The 22,553-nt window shown below is 40.2% G+C and overlaps 1 protein-coding gene and 1 long non-coding RNA gene across 2 annotated transcripts in view; one reads left to right on the plus strand and one right to left on the minus strand.

Annotated features, from left to right (window-relative positions):
• The window catches only part of Slc2a13 (solute carrier family 2 member 13), a 290,023-nt gene that overhangs the window by 187,308 nt on the left and 80,162 nt on the right, over nucleotides 1–22,553 (plus strand). The gene's annotated exons all lie outside the window — the stretch shown is intronic.
• LOC131896794 (uncharacterized) lies at nucleotides 16,843–20,223 on the minus strand. The gene is made up of 3 exons (XR_009375515.1): nucleotides 20,174–20,223; nucleotides 19,316–19,412; nucleotides 16,843–17,479 (listed from the first exon to the last, which is right to left on the minus strand). It is a non-coding gene; the product is annotated as an uncharacterized LOC131896794 (long non-coding RNA).

A 22,553-nucleotide genomic window follows, 5' to 3' on the forward strand; every position in this document is an offset into this window, starting at 1 on the left:
AATCATTTCAGAAGAGGGAATGGGAAGAGGACAAGAGCTAAAAGCAGTGGATGACCACAGGGAAACAATGTGTTATAGATAGCAGCAACACACATGTACTCACAACCCTTGTGACTGAATCATAAGGTCCGTGTAAGTCCAAGTCAGATCAAATCCCAGCACGAAGAGGAGAGTTGGGCTCAAAGTCTGACCCCTAGCTGAAGAGCTATTGGTAAGTGTTAACCTCTGGAAGAAGGAGGGTCAGTGTTCTCTAATAGTACAGCCCATGATAAGTTGACTAAACTACAGTGGAAGGTCACCCATCTAAGAATATGTGTGTAACACAAATTGACCTTGGTAAGGCAAAAAGCAAAACAGGACACAAAGTTGGATGGGTAAGCAAGTAAGGTGAATCTTGGAAGAGATGGGGAAGGGAGGGTGAATATGATCAAAACACATCGTGCAAAGTTCTAAAAGAATAAATTTAAAACAAGGAAAACACACACACACACATATATAATAAAAATCATGTTTGTTCAAGTACTAACTGTAACATATTACTGATTATAGTATAACATTCATCCTCTACCAAGTAGAAGATTTTATTTTAGTTCAGAATAACATTTAAATTTAAAGATAGATGTATTAAAATATAAAGATTAAAATAGAGATTTTTAAAAGTTGATATACACATGATCAATAATATCACATTCTAGTATTGATATTATATAACTTAACTTGTTACTCAGAAAGAAAATGTATTTTCAGGGGACACAGTGGCAGCTCTGCATAGGGAACAGGTGGCAGGGCCTTTAGAAAGTGCAATAACTAACGGGTCTGGCTGCTCTTCCAGAGGTCCTGAGTTCAATTCCCAACAACCACATGGTGGCTCACAACCATCTGTTGTGACATCTGGTGCCCTCTTCTGTTGTGCAGGCAGAGCAATGTACATAATAAGTAAACCTTTAAAAATAAATAAATAAAAGAGGGCAGTTATAGTTTCTCCACCACCCTACCCCTTCCTCCTCCACCACCCCTACCCCTTCCTCTACCACCCCTCCCCCCTCCACCACTCCCTTCCTCTTCCACTTCTCATCTTCCTCTTCTTCCATTCTCCCTACTCTACTAGCCCTCCTCCTCCACTACTCTTCCCCTCCTCCTCCACTAGCCCTCATCATCATCTGCCCTTCCTCTTCTTCCCTTCACTTTGTTTTCTTCGTCATATCATTCTCCTTAATTATGTTCATTCATTTTGTTAACAGCTGAGTTCCTTCTAACCCACCTTCTCCTGTGGTGGTATTGTGTTCCCCAAAATATTGTGTACCCTAATAAAGTTATCTGGGGTCAGAGAACAGAACAGCCACTAGATACTTAGGCTAGAAAATGTTGGCACTCATGCCTTTAATCCTAGCATGGATTTCCAGAGGCAGAAATCCATCTGGGATCTCTGTGAGTTCAAGGCCACATTGGAAACAGCCAGGCATGGTGACACACACCTTTAATCCCAGGGAGTGGTGGTAGAAGGCAGAAAGATATATGAGGCGTGAGGACCAGGAACTGGAAGCATTTGGACTGGTTAAGCATTTGGCTGGTTAAGCTTTCAGGCTTTTGAGTAGCAGTTAAGCTGAGACCCATTCTGGATGAGGACTCAGAGGCCTCCAATCTGAGGAAACAAGACCAGCTGAGGATCCGGCAAGACTCTTTAAGATTCCTGCTACATTCTCCTTTCTCAGTATCTGTGGTTTATTTATTAGTGTCCCCTGGGAACATGGTAAACTGAGAACTGACTCATTTCAGGGCTCTTGTGTTTGTGAGGAGCCACTGGACATGGAATTTATCCTGCTTTCCTAGTAGAAAACAAACCCAAAAGAAGAACAGTGAAAAGCTTGTGTTCCTTGTCCCTGTGAACTCTTTTTCTCATTTACTTCTCAGTAAGATTCTATGTGTTTCATAAGTATCATTTAAACCACTTAGAGAGATGAAGTCAGTTTTCCTACAGCACAGCTGAAGGTGAGGCTGAATTCCAGACCTGGTGGCCTAGACCACTCTGACCTCATAGCTGAAGGTATTCCATAATCACCATATTTCTGTCTTCAGAACCTTTCTACATGAATACTTGACTTTAATTTCTTGGACATGTTTATATGTAGTCTGCATGTACATCCTTCATATCTAGTCATACTGTAGCACTAAATTAAAGGTAGTCATGTTCTGTAATACAGCAAAGAGCTTCAAGTGCAGGGAAACTGGAAGGCAGTTAGTTTTCTTACTAGATTGTTGAGAAATAAAAGGTATATTTTCGTATCGAGTGGTTTTTGTTAGTCTAAGTATAAATACCATATTTTAAATTCTAATAAGTCCATTTCAGAGAAGAAAGATTCTCTAAGATAGCACTTAGAAACAAAGAGAAAGAATTCAGAACAGAATTTATGGTATTGGGAAACACTGATATAGATATGATAGGATAACAGGGTAGATTATTGAGTCTACTTTTAAAGAGCAATAGCTTGTTAAAACTGTTTTACATTGCTATGGATTTGAATTTATTGATATAAATTTAAAGTTAATTTTGTTATCTGTGTGTATATATATATATATTTCTACCCTTACTTAAGGTGTTATGTTTATGTAACTCATTTAAATTGTAATGTGTAATCAAGAAATACAGATTAATAATTAGTCATCTATGATAATCACACTTACAGTCATGTAAGTTAAGTTTTCTAGGTATGCATAGATATATTTCAATTAGGTAATCATCAAACACTTCAAAGACCTACAGAATATGGCATTTAAAATGTTTTAAAAGCTTAGGCTTTCTGGACAATGAGACACATCTGTTCCTGGCAGTACCAATCTACTTCAAAGATGATGATGGGCATCAAAGAAACTCCATATGGAGTTTGCTTTCTTTATGGCAAAAGTTAGCCTTTTGGTCAAGAAACTGTTCTTGCCTGGACTGCTTGACAAAATGGTGTATAGACTGAACATGCAGGACCGATGGAAAAATGACCACTAAATTTTGCCAAAACAAGGTGGTGAAATGGTCCTTCAGGTTCCTGCTTTGCAGAGGAGACTGTCAGATACTTTCTACAGGACACAGGGAGAAGTGACTGAAAAACTCTAGGTCTATAGACTGAAGATGGATGCCCCAACATTGCAGAGGAACTTTGGGTGACTGTCAAGGCAGCCAGCTGTCTCTGTCATTTCCAGAATTTTGGAAATTGCTTACAGAGCACTTCCTGTTTACTTAGGTAATATTATATCCTTCTGGGGTCACTGATGTAGTTGAAGACTAGATAGTTATAATTTCCCTTGGTTATGATAAAAGATAAATAAGAAATTAAACTTTAGACTCACAAATACAGGATACATGACAAAATATTTTCTTTAATTTTGCCAAATACAAGTAGACTAAATATTATAACTGTAATTCTTGCTTGATATCTGTGGTGATATATTGTGTACCCCAATAAAACGTATCTGGGGGTTCAGAGGACAGAGCCAGCCACTAAATTAGACATAGAGGTCAGGAAGTGGTTTCACACACCTTTAATCCTATCACTTGGGAAGCAGAGATCTGTCTGGATCTCTGTGAGTTCAAGGACACACTGGGCTACATGAGAGAAACAGGTCAGGCAGTGGTGACACACACCTTTAATCCCAGTACTGGGAAGCACACATGCCTTTAATCTCAGGAAGTGACTGCAGAGCAGAGAAAGGTATATAAGGCGTGAGGAGACAGGAACTCTCTCTCTTGAGGCTGAGAATTTCGTTGAGATAAGAACTTGTGGCTGGCTGTTCTGCTTCTCTGATCTTTCGGCTTTCACCCCAATATCTGGCTCTGGGTCTTTTTTTTATTATTAATAAGACCATTTAGCAATTTGTGTTACAAAACACCATTCACTTAGGCCCCACAGCAGTGTGCACAAGAGGGTTTTTACAAAATCCTTTCATCTCTATGTGAAAAATGATGAGAATTAAATAGTTTCTTCCTTAGTCTCCATCATAGACGTTTCCATTTGTGGAAAATATGTAAATTTTAGTCACACCATAATGAGTATAGTTCACCTTTGCCCCTCAAGAGTTACTCTCAATTTAATATAGTCAATTTCTTGAACAAATACTTATTAATGTTGAAATCTCATTTGGATTGCTCAAGTCTGGTTAGTCTCATACTCATGCATATCACTGTATTACCGGCCATGGACAGTTCTGAATTGCTCCATAGAATTCCCTTCCACCAACTAGTTTTTTTTTTTTCTTCCCCACCCTAAAGCACCAAATCCTGCTCTTGCCTCCAACTCTTCCTTTGACCAAGGTCTCTCTGTGGTGGAAGGACTGACCTGGATATTTGAGTAGGTTTGAACACCTCCCTCCCTCTCAGGAAATTCATGTCTGATACCTGGATCTCAGCAATTTTGCTCTCCTTGTTTCTGCCATTCAACCTGTATCTCTTTCAACCTCTCAATAGTTATCCTCAGCCACACCTGCCCCTCCCCTACTTTATCGAAAATAATTAAGGACTGATAGGTAACTATCAAAAATAGAACCAAGCTGCTGTGTCCTTGTCATGACTAAAGATAACTTGAATATTTCTTTGTGTATCCATAGATTTATCATGATTTGTCTAGATCACTCTCATGTAGCTTTATCTTTCTCTTCATTGTTGACAGGGGCAAGGGAGTGAAATTAGCAAGAAATGGACTACTGTATCTCTAATCCCTGCAGTTGGTCTGTATGGTTCTAATCCAACCCTCGGTGTTTATAAAATTTACAGGACGCCCTCCTCCCACCCTGATGGCTCCCCTGAAGCTTCATCGAAGCACTGCTAACAAAACCTTCTGAAGCTGTGATTAAGGGTGAAGTGAGCAGGAAAAAAATGTGTGTGGGCTGAGAGCCTAGTCCTTGAGGCTCCATTTCAGCGCTCAGAAAAGGAGAAAACTGAGAAGCAGCCGAGAGTGGAGAAAGACAGGTTTATTCCAACAGCAAGTGATAGAAATTAATGCAGAATTCACACCCGGTCCATGCTCTTCTCAGAGCTTTAGTGTGCTTTGTTTCACACGTCAGAAGTTGCATACAGGAAAGTGTCAGGTGTGTTCACTCTATTCCATGGCAATGGGAACGTGTTGTGTACACAGGTACCACTGTCACTCAGCACACGTTCCCACTGAAGCTCCACTGTACTTATCTTGGTTTCTTTTCTGTTCCATTTATAAAAAGAGTCTCATAAAAGCATCTTAAGGGAGAAAGGTTTATTTTGACTCACAGACCCAGGGGGATCCCATTTATAAAATAGTCTGAGCAAAGCATGTTAAGGGAGAGAGATTTGCTTTGTCTTATAGAGCCAGGGGGATTCTGGCAGGAGAAGCTTAGTGGCAGGAGCAGGAATCTGGCTGGTTACGTTGTGCCTACACTCGGGAAGCAGAGAGTAACAGGAAGTTGGACTGAGCTAGAAGACTTTCAAGGTCTGTTCCCAGACCCGCTTTCTCCAGTGATGCTGCAGCACTTTAGGAAACAGTGCCACCAGCTGGGCGCCAAGTGTTGAGGCCCGCTGGAAACACAGCACATAGATGGGCATGTTCTAAGTTCTCTGAGTAGCAGCTCATGGGCACAGTATGGGTTTGTTAGGCTTATGTGGGATCCCTGGGCCTCTGGCTTACAGATTCTTACAGAACTCATTGTGAGCACCATACAAGCGGGCTTTTAGAATCTTGTAAACAGGAAATCCGTTTGTAAACCCAGTAAACAAATACGTTCTCTGTTCATAAGATTGAACCAGGTTGTTTAAATTGCTTACAGTTTCTATAACTAATATACATGTTCAGTTTTCATCATTTTCTATCTTGTTGTACCTTCATGAAATTATAAATAACTGACAGGCTACATACATGCCGTCCCCCCATTCACACACACACACACACACACACACACACACACACGTAAAAGCCAGTAAGACTGAATGGGTTTCTTATCTTAAAAGCTTATTTATATATTATTTAAAATACTGAAAGATTATTAAAATGTAATTAATAGCTACAACCAATTAAGCATTTTTATGAAGCCATATAAATACACCCAAACATATATAAATCTGATTTATGGATTAATTTGCTAGTTTTTTTTACATAGAATAACTCACTACATACAAAGGGAGAAATCTGAAATACAAAAACTTAAACTAACCCCTGCATGTGGTTCACACTTGTCGTCATAGCTCCTGGAAGCTGAAGCAGGAGGATTGCAGGAGTTTGAGGAGAGCCTGGGCTAGAGAGGTGAGACCCTTTCTCAAAAACCAAAACACTGTATAACACACAAAAAAAAGTTGATTGTAAAAAAACATTAAGTAGATATTCATTCTGTTTCCTAATCGGTGCTGCAAAGCAGCATTTAAATGAGCTACCTTGTTGTCCTTTGTAACAGTTGTGTCTATTTTTATATTTGAAGGGAGGGGGAGAAAAGCATATCTTCATTTCTGTCTTATGAACCTTTAATTTAAATTCATCCCAGAAGACATCCGAACCCTGTGCTTTTAAACATTGCTCACTCTAATACAAATTTTAGTTACTGATTTGATAGTTCCTTGGCCTGAATAATACAGCTGAGACTCTATATCCACCACATCCTCCCCTTGGTTGCCCAGCAACAAGGTGCAGGCTAGACCCAGCAGGACAGAAAAAGAGACTTAACTATCATAGAAACTGATGAGATGAAACTATTTCTTTCAGCTAAGATAAAGCCTTTAGGGGAATGAGGTAGTTTTCTTGCATACTTAGCATATATACGTGTGTGTGTGTGTGTGTGTGTGTGTGTGTGTGTGTGTGTGTGGTTTGCATATTAATGCAGTCCATAGCAGGAGCAGTGTGATACATATTTCATCAGGTCACCTTCACATGACAGACTTGCCCATTATTTATGGAGTTGGAGTGACTGAGTAAGAATTCAGGATTCTGTCTGCCCATAGCCTTGGTTTCTTCTTAAAGAGAGGAAATAAGCATTAGAGATGATGGTCAGCTTTAAGGGCTGGGAGTGTGACACCAACCAGAAGCTGGGCAGAGGTAGTCTTTAGCCAAACAAACAAAATGTCTTTATGTGCAAAAATAAGAAACTATCCAGCATTGGTGAATTTTTATCACAAGTGTATCCAGTTACTGTTGTGGTAGTTATAGATTTTAGGGTACTCTGCAGGCTATAAGAATGCCCTTCGCTAGCAATTTCATTTCACTTGAGAACTAACATGAGTTTCTTTTTGTGCCGGATACAATTTAATCTGTAGGGAATTATTATTCATCAAAACCAAGAGACGTTAAGTAAAAAATTCAAAGGGGAACTCACTGTGAGAGAGAGTGGAATGATTTACCCTTGGGAGTAGGTTCTTATGAACATTTTAATATATAGGCCTGCTACCATGGAAATGCTGCTTGAATTTGAAAGAGAAGTCTTGTCTCTTTAAGCTAAAGGATACTCGTGATTGTTTCCTGAGATTTCTCTGTTTATTATGTCTTAGACTATTAATATTTATAGGCTTCGCTGTCTGAAGAATAGTGTCATATATTAAAATCAGTAGCATTAATGCTGAAGAAAATGCACTCCCATGCATCTACCTACTTTGATTCCAGATATCTTACTTAAAGATCATGTTCTTAGATCATGTTTGTAAATGAGAGTGGGAAAGAAGCCACGTAATGCAGTCACTCATCTAGAAATTTAATTAGAAAGAAGCCTGATGATACATACAGCCTGGAGTTGAGTTTTGTTTTCAACTAGTCATCTGCAGCCATGCTTCCCACAGAGGGAAGCTGCCAGGCTCCCAGCACCCTGTGCATCTTGGATGAGCAGCATCACGGGCCGAGGCTATGCAGGGTGCAGCTGGGAACTGTGGCAAGCGGCCAGAGCAACAAGGCAGAGACGAAGGCAGTGTTTCCGGGGAGCTTTCCTTCAGTCCGGTGTCAGCAGTACAGAGAGCAAAATCATTCTACAACTAGTTCTACTTCCCAATGACCAGCAAGGACGTCTTCTTTTAAGACAGCCCTGTTCAAGAATGCCTATGTTCTCTGGGATAGTTTGATGATTTGTTACCAAAGGGAAAAGCAGGGTTTAGATTAAGAAACTAAAGCAGCCATTCTATGACCACATGGGTAATTTGCATGTGTGTCTGTCAGAAAGGGCCACTGCTGTCAGGCATGGTGGTGCATGCCTGTAGTCCCAGCCCTTGGCAGGATATTCTCTGAGTCATACAATAAGACCCAGTCTTTAAAAATTCAAGGACTAGCAATGTAGGTCAGTGGTAGAGCTCTTGAAACCAATATGCATGGTTTCAGTTTCCATAAAAAAAAAAAGTCATCCTGTGTTACACACACACACACACACACACACACACACACACACACACACACACACAAGCGGGGGGGGGGCGGATTCAAAGGAGCAGCTACAGTGCTTCAGTGAAATGGCAGTGTTGCGTTGGGACGGGGAGAGTGTTTTTCTCCACTAGTCCTGGTCATGAAAACTTTTGATATGTGGAGTAGCTGATCACTTAGTAAATATATTTTGAAGAGGTAAGATGTGTTAAAAATGTTCAGATAATAAAGATAAACATCTTCTGTTTCCCAGAGGCTGGTAGTCTAGTTAGCGTTTTTTTTTTTTTTGTTTGTTTTTGTTTTTGTTTTTTTTGGCTGAATCAGAGCAGGACATACAAGGAAGATCCAGATCCAGAAATGAGATATGTCTATCCATCATCAGAAGAGGGCCAATAGTAGGCCACAGAGTTCCTCTGCAGCATCTGTGAGCACAGCCACTTCAGTGAACAAAAACTCTCATCACATACATGATGCCTACACGGCAGGTACCTAAGGAAAGAGTATCCAGGCTTAAAGTCTTGAAGAATTGTAAAAGAGGAAGTTAGCAGGAAGAGGGTACACATGGCTGCTTACCATGCAGAAGGCTGGCTGGCGTTTGGACAGGAATGACAATCACTAGTCATCTGAGAAACAGCCATGGTCCACACTGCTATAGATCATTCCCATATGGGACAGGAGCGGCTCACTGTGGCCAAACTGCACAGACATTGTCATTGCTGTGGCACATCTGTTCTCATCCCAGGAGTCTGAGGTAGGTACGTAGTAGTCATTGTGCACCTTTGCTGCCTATCTTCAATTACAGCCCAGGCACTGACGCTTTCAGACACTTCCCCAGTAGACAGCGTTTCCCAGGTGTCACATTTGTTGTTGCACAAATTAAAGCCATTCTGTTTGTAAGGCAGGGTGGAACACCCCTAGAAAAGCAGGCCTGGTTTCCTCCAGTCATCACCCCATGAGCTCGTGTACTCCGCCCTGTGTCTTTTCCATAAGTCAACATCATAGATGCAGTCTTCTCTGGAACCAGTGGCCCTTTCTAGTGAGTCAGTGAGACCCAGTAGTCCGGGAATCCTCAACACTGACAAAATCTGGAGTTTAACCTGGAAGGTAGAAGAGGGGGCTTGGCCGCTAAAGGTGTCTTGTCTTTTGTTGGTCTCGCTGAACAGGAATTCAAGCTACCATCCCTCTCCTGTGCTCTTACTAGTCCTGAGAAAAAGAAATCTTAAGTTCAGTTGGAATTTACAGAGTCTCATAACTGAACTTTCTAGAAACTCTTGCTTCAAGTTCCACAAACAGCTCAAATGATGTTTCATTTCTGGGCTCTGCTGCTTCTTTCCAGGTCATTGGATGTGTGCATGCATGCATGCCTGTGTGTGCCTGTATGTGTATGTGCCTCTGTGTGTGTGTGTGTGTGTGTGTGTGTGTGTGTGTGCCTATGTGTTTGTGTATGTGTGCAAACCCGTGTGCGTTCTTGTTATAGTGATAGCTCTGCATGTTCCAAGCTCACACTTCCCCCTCCAACAGGAAAAGGCCAATGATGAAACATGGAACTTCTGAGTTCGTTTTGCTCCATGTGCACACTCTGGCTCACACAGGGAGGCCTTTGGGGCTATTGGTATGAGCTGTCCCATCTCTCCCAATCAGTATCTCGAAGGCATTTTCAAGGAGTAGGTTAAGGAGATCCTAAAATACTGGCCCAAACCACAGCCAGTATTGACCTGATCCTGTTCTACTTATGAATCACTGGGGCACCTGATAAAGTGTTATGGCTAGTCATCAGTGTTTGTGGGACTTTAGAAAATATTCACACCAAAGTATCTAATGTCCAGTACAATCTTTTGCTTAAAGAGATGACTCATTGAAGCCCACGTCTGAAATCTTCTTTTTGTGTTTTTATTGAATCCTATGCCAAATTAATAAACTAGACACTGTGGTCCAGGTCATAACACTGCAGACTTTTTGTGAGTAATTGAGACTGTTCCTATCAAATCAACTTAGATTTCGCCCTGATTTCTCCACCCTGACTTGCTAATTGGACTGAAGTTATTCCTGCAGTCTTTTACTGCTATTTCTTTTCCTTATTACACATTTTCCAAGTATGCTAATTTAACTTTGTTCACTTTGAGGAAAGGAAATGAGCACTTTGTGAACAACTATCTCCTGGAATTGGCTAACCTTTTATATGCGACTCAGTGGGAAATACGATACAGTTTGTAAGATATTGATCTCTGAAGAGACTTTATATCTATTGTATAATTCTTTGAGTTTGAATGAAAATTACCTGTGCCATTTACATCATTCATACTACTGCTAAAATTGCATGTGTTGTGTTTACATGACATTACTATATTGATCACGTTTTTTTTTTTTTTTCTATTTGTCTGTTGAAGTAAAGGAGGATGCCTTGTTTGGCATATGTCAGCTAGAAGGCTAATGAGAAGTTTCTGCCTCTGAAACATTAAATCTACTTTAGACACTTTCCCCCTAGACTTCATTGTGGTTGTGGAAAGGTGATGGGCTTTTAAACCCACTTGGCAGGCTTAAAAACATGCAGACATCTTCCATGGAGTAGAGCAGAGGTAGAGTGTTAGCTAGGTCACCATCAGCAATGTGAGTGGTGCATTCCCTACACTGCACTCTGCTAGAGACAATGAGGACATTTGGAGGGGCTCTAACAATAACTCTTCCCTTTGCATGCACACTTTCCCTCTCTCCTCTTTTGTCTGTTCCCCCCGCTTCCTCTCCCTTTCATCTTTTATTTCATTGTGCGAAGATAGAGGACTTAAATATCCCAATGATCTCAATGTATAATGTCACTCCATTTGCACATGAAATCTGTTCCTGCTAAGAGAATAACGGAGAGAGATGTGACAGTGTGGGTGGCTCTGGTCCCTTTCCATGATCACACACCACCCCAGACTGAGCAGTGAGGATGAGAATCACAGCCTGTGCTTTCCTAGGATGGCCCAGTTCTGTCTGTGTCTCTTAACAGTTTGGGTATCATGCTGCTTTGAGCAGGGTTGCTCAATTTAAAAACAGCGGTATTTCAGATAACATGGCCCCAAAGACGAGGCAGACATCTGCCTGGTGTCAATGCAGGGCTAGTCATCTGTGGCGAAGGGAGAAGCTGGCTGCTGTGAGCTGGATGCTCAACAGCATCCTTCCAAGTGAACACACAGATTGTGTTCATTGTTATTTATGGTAAAATAGAGACATTTTCTAGACTGATTATGATATTTATAACCTTAGTATCTCCTCTGTAGATATGCATCACCATCATCTTTTCCTGCTTGAAGATTTTAACATAAATGTTTATAAAACACATCTAATAATTTCAAAGCAATGTGAATTTTTCCAGGTTCTTTTTGGTTAGCAATTTAATAATAGGTATCCACCATCTATAAAAGATGCATTCAGTTCATCCTGTCTACTTCTAGATATTTATCCAAGTGTAGTATTCTACAAGTAAGGGAACAAAATACAAATACATATTTTTAAAAAGCTAATCTATAAAAATGATAGTTTTATAATGACTTCTCAAGATGAGAGTGTTCTTACAACTTAGTAATCATTAATGCTTGCTGAAATTAATAACACCCAATGCCTGTCAGTTGTTTGTGTGCCAGACATGTAGCAAACCCATATGTATTATTATGAAATAACACAAATGTCAATATATTGGATGTATATGTATTCAAATATGTATGCAGTTTGTGATATATAAATATATTCGCTAGAAAATTCTACACTATGACAAAATGTAAGTAATGATTGTAGGTGGAGGGAGAAATTGTTTTTAAAATATTTTGTAGTTTTCATTTCTGCAAAATGAAGATACTGTTTGGTCAGTTAATTATCAATTCTCTCTACTGTTTGCCACATGTAGCAGTTTTAATGACAATGAATAAAACATGGAATTAAATAAAATCTCAGCCACAGTTCCAGTTCTCAGGAACTGCATGTGGCCAGTTCCCACCAGATTGGACAGAGCAGATGGAGAATGTCTGTCCACACAGCACTGCACTTCACAGGGGCTGTAATCCTCAGCAGTTCCCTGTAGAAACACTGAACATCTTCATCAAACATCTGCTTGGCATATATCTGTTTCTCTCTTCTGCGCTGGAGGCAGGCAGTGGGAATTGCCTGATCCCTATTGAGGGTCTGGAGTGAGACTCTGAAATTGCAAACTCACTTGAGCTGACCTGCTACACCATCTGTGCAAGCTGACAAAAGCGTCCTCACCTTCTTCTAAAGTGATTGATAACCCATTCGATCTGGGGGTACCGACTTGTCTTTTTAAATAATGAGAATGATAAAAAAAAAGTCCCAGAAAGATGAACCAAAAGTCATAGTATGTCTCGTATTCCAGAGGTTTCCTCATAATCAAGAGCTTCCAACTAGGGTGATTCTTAAGCCCATTAAGCATTGTTATTTTCTTGTAGACTTTATATTTCTCTTTGGAAAATACTTTAACAGTTTAGCCCCATCCTAAGGTCACCAGGACATGATAGACTCACCACCTGCCAGAGCTCCGGGATTCTGGCTGTGGCTTCAGCTGCTTTAGCCGTGGTCTGCGTGTCCTTCAGCATCATTACAGAGCACTTCTTGCCAGCTTCCTGGTAGTGTAAGACAATTTTTTTGTGTGTGAGCATACCATATTTTCATCTTCATTTCATTTGTTTTTCTTCCTTCTCTTTTTTCTCTTCTGCTCTCTTTCTCTCTATATTTCCTTCCCCTGCTTTATTTACTAATCTTTACAAGGCTGGTGTTTATCAGAAACATTACCTGGAGAGCTATATGTTTGTGACTATCTGCTAAGAACCAGTACTGAACTAGGTGATGTCTGGGGCTGCTTTTGACTGTAGCAGGGATGTATATTGCAAAGACCCATGAAAGATGGGCTTCATTTTAGTTTTCCTTCTAAATTCACAGTTGGAATTTTTACTGTCTTGTATATTTGAGCCGGTTTTAAAATGCCATAATTCAAGCTATATTAATGAAACTAGGGAACAAACTATTTTCAAAGCTGAATTTTATGCCCTTCTAATATTCTTTTCTAGGATTGCGTAAACTTTTCCTTAAAAGCAGATCACAGGGAAAAAAAATCAAGGAAAATGGTGATGTCTGCTTCTACTCATCATCTTCCTGAGTGGGCTGTGCCTTGGATTCATCATGTGGAGAACCAGCATGCAGTGAATTAGAATTATGCAAAATGGAAACTCATCTTAACATAGGCATGTTTAAATTGGCAGTTTGAACATTTTTCAAGGCCTTCAGAATCCATGACCGGTTTGCTGTTTCTGTGTGCATAGCCTGATGTTATGATTATGTTAATGAAAGACTTGGGTTGCAGTATTTTCTGACTGTTTGTAAAGGCAAATGCACTGAGTACTGAGTGATGCTCTAACTCCTTGCTACATGTGCTAAGATGTTCTAAGAAAATCTTACTGTGATGCTTAGATCTATTTTTTTGTATTTATGGTACTAATATGCTGATTACTTGTAGCATTTAGTTTACTGTTCAATAAGAACAATGCATTTGTTTTACCAGTTCCGTTCAGAATTGAAACAATATTTTCAGTTATTTACAGAATCTGAAAATAGCATTGGGTGGGCTTGAAATAAATGTATAAAGTGCCATTTGTAATTTGAAAGTGAAAACTTAAAACTAGATCACCCCTCCGATGCTCGCTCTCTCTCTTTCTCTCTCACTCCATAAAAAGACATAATTTTTATTGTACAAAAAGTCAGTTTTTCTAGCTATTCTTTCTTCTTACTTTTAAATTAAACATGGGTTTTACTAGAAAAGAAATGTAATTTTAAACTTATTTTCTATAAAATGAACATGAATAAAACATTACTGACAGACCTCCCCACATCTTCCACTCTGAGCATCACTAAGCATTTGGAGTGACTCTGATCTTTGTGGCATGTGACGTCTTTTTCTAAGGAAGCATCTCCCACTTAATGGGCTGTCTTTCCCAGCAGAGATCATGCAAAATCTTGATTTACTGTGGTATTTTTATCTCAATAAAGAAGCGGGTTAATTGATTTTAGAGTAACTTAAACTACATTGATGATAAAATTAGAATCAATTAAGTTTAAAACTTTGTTTCTCGTCCTGTGTTTTGGTAACTTACCAGCACGATGGCAGGATTTGCATTCCTTTGCTCATTTCTCAGATGTTGCCTACAACTTTGGTTTGTAAACAGAGAACAATGTACTACAACTGCTTAGTATAACTCTTTCCTGTTCACCTTTGGCTTGTGCCCTCATTGTAGAGAAAACAATTTCCCCACTCTTGCAAAGGCCTTCCTTCTTCCTCCTTTTCTCCCCATCCCCTTGCTTTCCTGAGGCAGGTCTCACCGTGTAGATGAGTCTAGCCGCAAACTTACAACTCTCCCGCCTCTACCTTCCGCGTTGTAGAATGACAGGCTTACACTGCCGTGTGTCATGGAACTGGAACGAATGGGAAGTTCTGTGGATCTCCTCGGGGGTGGTGACACCATTCATGAGTCAGCCCCTCCCTCTGGACCTGGGATGGAAGATGCTGCAAGACGGAGAAGAGATAGTCTTGTCGCCTTGCAGATGAGAGTCAGAGCGATAGCCTGGATGCTCTCAGCCAGGGCCCCTTTAGCTCACTGTTTAATAGCACACTGCGTGGAGATAGAGAAATGCAGGCTGCAGGAAGGTGCGTTCTCCTTGGTGGTTGCAAATTTTTGAGGCCAATATTGGTAGACTTTTATCTTTGGGAGAGAAGAATGTTTGTCTGAATTAATGGACATTGATTAAACTATTCAGGAGCCCATATTTATGTTACTCAGGTAAATTCATTTATCAAGAAAAGATAGTTCTCCAGTGGTATGTGCAAATACTAAAAAAAAAAAAAAAAAGAACCAGACACAGTGAATAGTGATGATCAAGCCAATTATAAAGGTACACATTCATATAAAGAATGTGTAGATGAGGTTGTAGGTAACGTCACATAGATTTTAGAAGTGTGACTTAGGGAATGCGCTTTGACCACTCTTAACTTCAGACAAGTTCTTAACCTCTCCCAGCCTACAGCTCTCTAATGTGTAAAACTGAAGTGATGGTGTGATCTAGGGCATCTGTAGTTCATTATCTGAAGAAGAAAGAAAGTTAAGTAACAAATTAGAGATGTTAATACCTGCAAATCTCCCGCCTTCTTCCATCTAGTAGCCAAGCCTAGCCTTTGGGCATTGCAGCATGGTGTTGTTATCTACAAAGTTCACACTCAAGAACTGGGCAACTGCACTTGTTGTTGTTTTAATAACAAAATATCTCATGATTTTGCATTGGGCTACCCCCATAGCTATCCTTGGATACCTCCATCTGTGAGCCTCAGGTTAGACATGCCAGAAAGCTATTCATGCTTCCTATAGGAGCCATGAACTGGAGAAAGTTTTATCTGTAAAAGGTTGGGAATATGCAGTTATGAGCAAGAGGGGAGCCTATGTGTCGTGAGCTCAGTGCTGAAGTCCGAGTCGAGAGGCAGTTGTGGCGGACAACAGGCCATGGCTGTTGTCATCATAGAGCCAGTGAAGTTCAGTCTTCCAGAGGTAGGTAATCATTGACAGAGCCTCAGACACAACCATCTAAATGTATCCCGAAGTTAGATCCAAAAAGAAGTATGCTTGAACCTTTGAGAATTCTTAACAACATGAGTACTTTATGTTGTTAAAATATGAAAAACATGAAGATTTTATATCATTTTGAAATCCCACTTCTCATAGATGGGATTTTTTTTTTTTAGTGTATATATGTACTTGGACTCACAACTTTAAAGTCACTTGATAGCATTCTGTCACAGAATGTCTATTTACTATCTGTGTAGTACTTTTGTATGGGTCAGCCATAATTTGGGTAGCCAGCCCTGTAATGCAGGTTTATCAGTGGATATATGGGGTTTTTCTTATTGTTGCTACAGAATACTACCAATTCCTTCTTGTATACTTCTGTATATCAGAAACCTGGCAGAGGTTTCAAAATAAGCAAAAATTTGTTACCTTGGAAGTACTGCATTCCAGCCTAAAGACGGGGAGAATCCATTTCTTTACCTTAACCTCACTGGCCTCATGCCTACCCCCTCCCTGTCTTCAGAGTTAGCAGTCATTGTCTTCATAGCCACATGCCCTCTGACTCCCTCTCTTCCTGTTGAACATGGAAAACCCTGTGATTTGGTGAGGCCCACCTGGATAATTCAGGCTAATCTGTCTCAACACTGTGCCATCTGCTTAGCAGCCTTGATTCTGTATAAAACATTAATTCTTTTCTACCACCTAACGTAACGTCATTACATTTAGGTGATGTGGAAATGGAAACTTGGGGGAGACCAGTATTGTATCTGTCACACTGTGTTTTGTCACCAAAGTTCTATAAATAACACAATAACAATGGCAATGCGCTTGTGAGTTTCCTTCTGCATCAGTCTTTGGTTACATCTCTCTTTAAGGTAAACAGATGGCCAGCTTATTCCTGGAAATTGAAATATGTATTCCGTTTATTCATTCATCACATATAACCTCAGGTTTTCTATATCCCTAATGATTACTTGATTTAGAACGACTTAATAATTTGTTTTCCTGAGTTATTCTATAGACTGTAAAATGTTGCACCCTGTTACTAATTGTAACGACCTCCCTAAATAGTCTTGATAAAATCGTGGAATGGTTTCTCCTCTAAGCTGAATGGGCAGCAGACCTTAGGCATTGAAAGCAGCCTGTCCTGGTGACACTGCTTCCTGTGTGACCTCCTAAGGTCACTGGGGCTGCACTGTGGCTAAGCTAGTGCGGTGGGGTTTTGTTGTGGTTGTTGCCCATTCTGACCTGGCTTGGTAGATGGGCCCAACAGCATTTCCAAGCACTGCACTGTAGAAGGCTGGGAGAGGATTAGGGCTATGAGGAAGAAGCAGGCACAAGCTGATCTTCAGGACCATAAAATTAAAAGCAAGGGGGTGGTGGATCACTGGTCTGTCCAAACAGCCACCCCACCCCATCCTCCTCTACATTTATCAGAAAGGCTGAAGAGGGTCTCAGGCAGTGGTGAGAGTAACTGTGCTTCTCTGCTCCAGGTTTAAGCTTTTCTTCTTCTTCACACAAGTGATTCTGTCATTCCTCTGCCTTTGTGCCAAGAAGGAAAAAAAGTAAGAAACATTTAAAAGGATATCAGAAAAATACAACAATGACCGTCACTACAGAACAATGTCAGTTTCCCAAGGAACTGTAATAATTAGCACAGGCTTTAGACTTGGTTATCAGAATAGAAGCGGCTGCAAGGAAAAGAATACTGGGTCTTAAGAAAAACTCCTACTTAGATGTGCATTGGCACGTGGCTATATTCTCACACTGGAGAGGCTGAGACAATAGGAGTTCACGCAAGTTCCAAGGTCAGCCTTTTGTCTCTGAGCTGTAGGCTAACATGAGTTAGAGCGTGACTGTATCAAAATGAATAAGTAAATAACCCTGGATTGGAAGTCAGTTGAAATGGGCATGCTGGAACACACCTGCACTTCCAGCCCTTGCAAAGCAGAGGCCAGAAGATGGCTTCGATGTGGTGGAAGGCCATAGTGAACAAATGGGTTCAAAGCCAGCCTAGACTACAGAGGGAGTCATTAGCTCAAAGCACCAAGAAGATCTAAGAAAACAAACAGTAAACAAAAACAATGCCTGCTCAAGATATGGTAATTCCTCAGCGCACCATTTACTGTGATAACATGGAGAAGTAGAGGGCTTCCTTCCCTCTGCGTTCAGTGTCTGTGAAAGAACTCCCCCTACCCCCATGAAGCCTATTTGAGGTATATCTTTGCTGACACTGAGTTCTCAGGGGAGAGGTAGGTTTCCCTGGCTTTAATCCTCTAGAAAAAGAAATTGAAAATGAAAAGACTTTTTATACAGAAAACCAAGAGGTTAATACAGAGCACGGACAAGCGTGTGTTGGTGTCACATGTGTGTATGAGAGTGAATCAAGCGGTCCTCGGGCTTTTCCGTTTAAACATCAAAGAGCTCGGTGCTGTCAGCATGCCCACACCAAACAGACAGCCTCATTTACTGTTTAATAATGCATGGGCATGTCAGCTTTCTCTTTGCAGTTCCTCTCCCCAGGGCTGTTCCAGCTCAACTGGTTCCCGGGCTATTAAAAATTGATCTGCTTTCTTTCTCTGATATTTGGGGAAAGAGAAATAAAATTTATCCATAGTAGTTCAGAAGTCTTCCTTGATTTTAGACTCTCCTCCTTTCAAACGAAGCTTAGGAGTGCTTCGATATATAGAAAGGTAATAACGTGGAATAAACTTTAGAGATTTGGGGAGTGAGGGTAAGTGGGAGCTGAGCTCTGCTCAAGCATTGCTTGCATGAGTGAGGAGAGGAAGGAGGATGCTAGAGTGCTGTGTTCAGCTTCCCAGCCAGGACCATGCTGCTTAATTAAAGCCACCAGTTATTTGTTTGGGTGGTAAGATAGGATGGACCTCTGTCCTCGTGTTCAAATACACTTCGCCTTCTCTTTTGGCAGGTAGTTTTTGGGGCCTAGTGTTCTCCCTCAGTGGAATGTAAGTCCCCATTCATCTTTCCATCTTCCACTGTGCATAAGAGACCCTGAAAATGCATTTTAATTGTATCAGACTGAGACATTTTGCTATTATTGCATTTATATTAAAATACATTTGTGTCATCATGAACATCCCTGTACCTGAATTGCTATTTTATATTTCAGAAAATACTGTTTGTCTAAAGACAAACATACATGTGTCCATTCCTTGTGTTCATTTCATGTTTACTTTATTTACTTAATAGTGTATTTAGATCAGTGTTGGAGGCCAAGGGTGCCTGAATATGTAGCATGTTCTAATCTATGAAATTTTGCTGCTTAATAGAAAATTTTAAGTAATATATACCCATCATAGAAAATTAGAAACAGAGAGAAGTAAAAAAGGCTTGCCTACGTAGAAATGGAATGCTTACCTTTTTTTAAAAAATAGGTCGGCTCTGCTCTGCATGTTTTCTCTCTGTCACATTACCTTCTGCAGACTCTGGATCTGTTCTCTTAGTTTGTGATTCCCTGGAGAGTTTGAGTCATAAGTAGTTTATACTAAAGTATATAGTTTTGCATAATCGTATTTTTGTGAACATGTTCTAAAATGTTACTTTCATATAGAATAAAAAAATTCTGGCAAACTTTTACTTACAAACAAACTTTTGAGGCCATCACAGCTTAAGATACTTTTTTTAAAATCCTCTTTAATAGTCAGTACTGTGAGCACTGCTTTTCCCAGAGTAAATGTCATGACCTGCCCTTTTCTCAAACTCTTAAGACTCCTGAGAGGAAGTCTAAATAGACTGTCACCTTGCTCCCTCTTCTGTGTTCTAATGAGGTGTTAGGCAGACACAAGTTGAAGCTAAAGACACAATAAATGAAGGGAAATACAGCTTCTGTAACTGTGAGAATATAAAAATCTCATAAATTATATGTAGTCGTTTTTAAAGTCCTGTCCTTGGGGGCTGGGGAGGGGGCTCAGTTGGTAAAGTGCTGTCCCCGCAAACACGAAGACTGGACTCTGGTCCCCAGTACCCATGGGAAAACCAGGTGCTATGAGGAAGCCAACTGGAGTGATGTAAACATCGGGTAAGGGGTGGAGACAGGCAGAGCCTGGAGTTTACTACTCAGCCTAGATTAATCAGTGAGCTTCTGGATCAGAGAGACCATGTTTTAATAAATAAGGTGGGGAATAATTAAAGAAGACATCTGACGTCAACTTCTCTTCTCCACATATACACATGCACCTACACACACATTACACACCAATCCAAACACATGCGTACCATGTACACAGAGAAGTCCTGTTCTCAGACTGTGCAGATGGATACTGGGAATGCGGGTGAGCCAGTGACGTAGAAAGGACTGTGGCTGGATGGAGACAGGGCAGCACTGGGTAACAGGTAGAAAAGCAAAGACCGTCAAGGCAAATCCTCTACTCTCCCATCTCATCCTCTTCCTCAGGACTCTAATATCTGCAAACCTTCCGGATTGTTGAAATATTTTTAATTAATGTTATAAAATTATAACATTAACATATAAAAATGTTATTTTTAAAGGTTTAAATTTAGTTAAAAACCATTCCATTGTACACTTTAGAAAAGTAAAGCTTTGTGGTTCATGAATTATATGTGTCTATAATGATAAACATAGGAAGAAGGCATTTATGGTCACATCATCTCATTCATTTGCTTTGTATAAACATTATTAAATGCCTGTGAAGAATCCGCAGCCAGTGAAGAGATGGATGCAGCTCTTTGCGTGTCTGAACATCTGCAACATCCCATTCCTGAGAACATGTGGTGACTGAACGGGAGTTAGTGATGGTGGGAAGAGTGGTCTATGGAAGAGGCTCCAGAGTAAAGAATTGTGTGGCTGGAGATTGAGGTGCAGATCTGAGAGGGATTGGGGAAGTCTGGTCATTAGCTATTCTGTGTGACCCACCATACAGCTACAGTCCTCTAAGAACCTGACAAAGACTGCGTGGAAAGAAAACAGTGAGTCAGGTCACAAATCTCCGTGGGATGATGTGACCAGAAAGTAAACAGAGTGGGAAGTGGGAAGAAAGGAAGATGGTGTCATCTCCCTTAGTTCACTTTTTACCTCCTTGGGGTCTGAGGAATACAGGACTTGAAGGAGAACAGCCAGGCCTCTAGATCCCGGGTCATGTGAAAGAATTAAAGTCCTACATGTTGTTAGACTGCATGAGAAATTGAAACTTGATAGGCAAAGGGCATGCCCTCTTATCTGACATGCTTAGGACCCACATACTCCAGTTTTCTGGGACAGTTAAGGGGACATGCTGTAAGAGTACCCTAGACTGTTTATTTTCCATTGACCCTTAACAGCATGCTCATTGTTTTAACAGCTCTGTTGGTTGTATTGAGTAAACCATACCCATATCATCTGTGAATTTCAGACTTAGGTTTCCTTCTAACCGAACAAGGGCTAAAAATATACCTGAGAAAAAACCCAGGACAAGAATCTCTCTGCTTCTTCATGTTTAGCTCTGGATCATTATGATGTCATGCAGAATTGTGTCCCCTTCATCCCCCCTTGCCTTTCCAAAGAATAGGGATCTATTCTTAATACAACTCACTTTTAGTGTTTGTGTTTTATTGGTTTATGGTTAAATTATATAACATACAAATGGGTTTGGATCAGTCACCCATAGCCATAGCCACACATCTCTACAGTTGAGCGATATGAGCCTAATGTCCAGTGTCCTGCATCTAGTGGAAGAATGCTTTATGGAAAAATGAGTAGATGATTCTATCAAACTGGTGAACTAAAGATCTGACTAGAGAGCTTCTGCCTTGTTCTCGGTGAAAGGTGAAGGAGGGTCAGGCTGGTGAGACAGGCATGTGCTCTTCCTGTGGTCTACAGAGGAGAAATGTTAACAGGAGCTGCTAAGACAGAGGGACTTCTTTTTAGAAGCATCAGGAAATTGTAGAAGGCCTTCAAACATTGTCACATTTTTCCTTTGTTTGGCCCGAAGACTAATACAAGTATTTAAACTTTGGAAATTGTTATCATGTTAAATATGACTATTAATTACTTGTTTCAAAGGTAGCTTGATATTTGGTGTATGGTTTGACTTAAGATTAATGTGGTATATAGTTCACTGGTACATTAGCTCAGAACTCAGGCGTGATCTGATATAAGCACAATCTTAATTTCTAGTTTTCTGACTTTTATCTTTGGCTTTGTATCTTGCATCTATAATATTTTTGCACAGAATATATAAAATATCTTTGAAAGTTTTAAGTTTTAAAACAACTTTATGTATCTTGATTAAAACACTTTTCCTCTTAAAGCTGTTGATTTATTTTTCATAGATGTCCCTCCTATTTTGTTTCAATAGGAAAATACTTTTTAGTTAAAATAATCTCTGTTTTCTCTCTCTTCCCCTTCTCTCTTCCCCTGCTCTCTCTTATTGCTGTTGTTGATGTCTTTGGTTTTGTTTTTGTGTGGGGAGGGGCTATTTGTTTTGAGACAGCATCTTATTTTATAGTCCAGACTGTCTTCTCAAATGCTAGGGTCATCAGGGCATTTTAAATTGGTCTTCATTACACTGTTATATATGGCTTATAAAAATAGACTGGTTTTCTTAGGAGCTAATAAAAGATCCCCAAAATGAAACTTGAATATGAATCTTCTAGGGCT

Source organism: Peromyscus eremicus, chromosome 20 (assembly GCF_949786415.1).
Source record: "Peromyscus eremicus chromosome 20, PerEre_H2_v1, whole genome shotgun sequence".
Taxonomy (NCBI): domain Eukaryota; kingdom Metazoa; phylum Chordata; class Mammalia; order Rodentia; family Cricetidae; genus Peromyscus; species Peromyscus eremicus.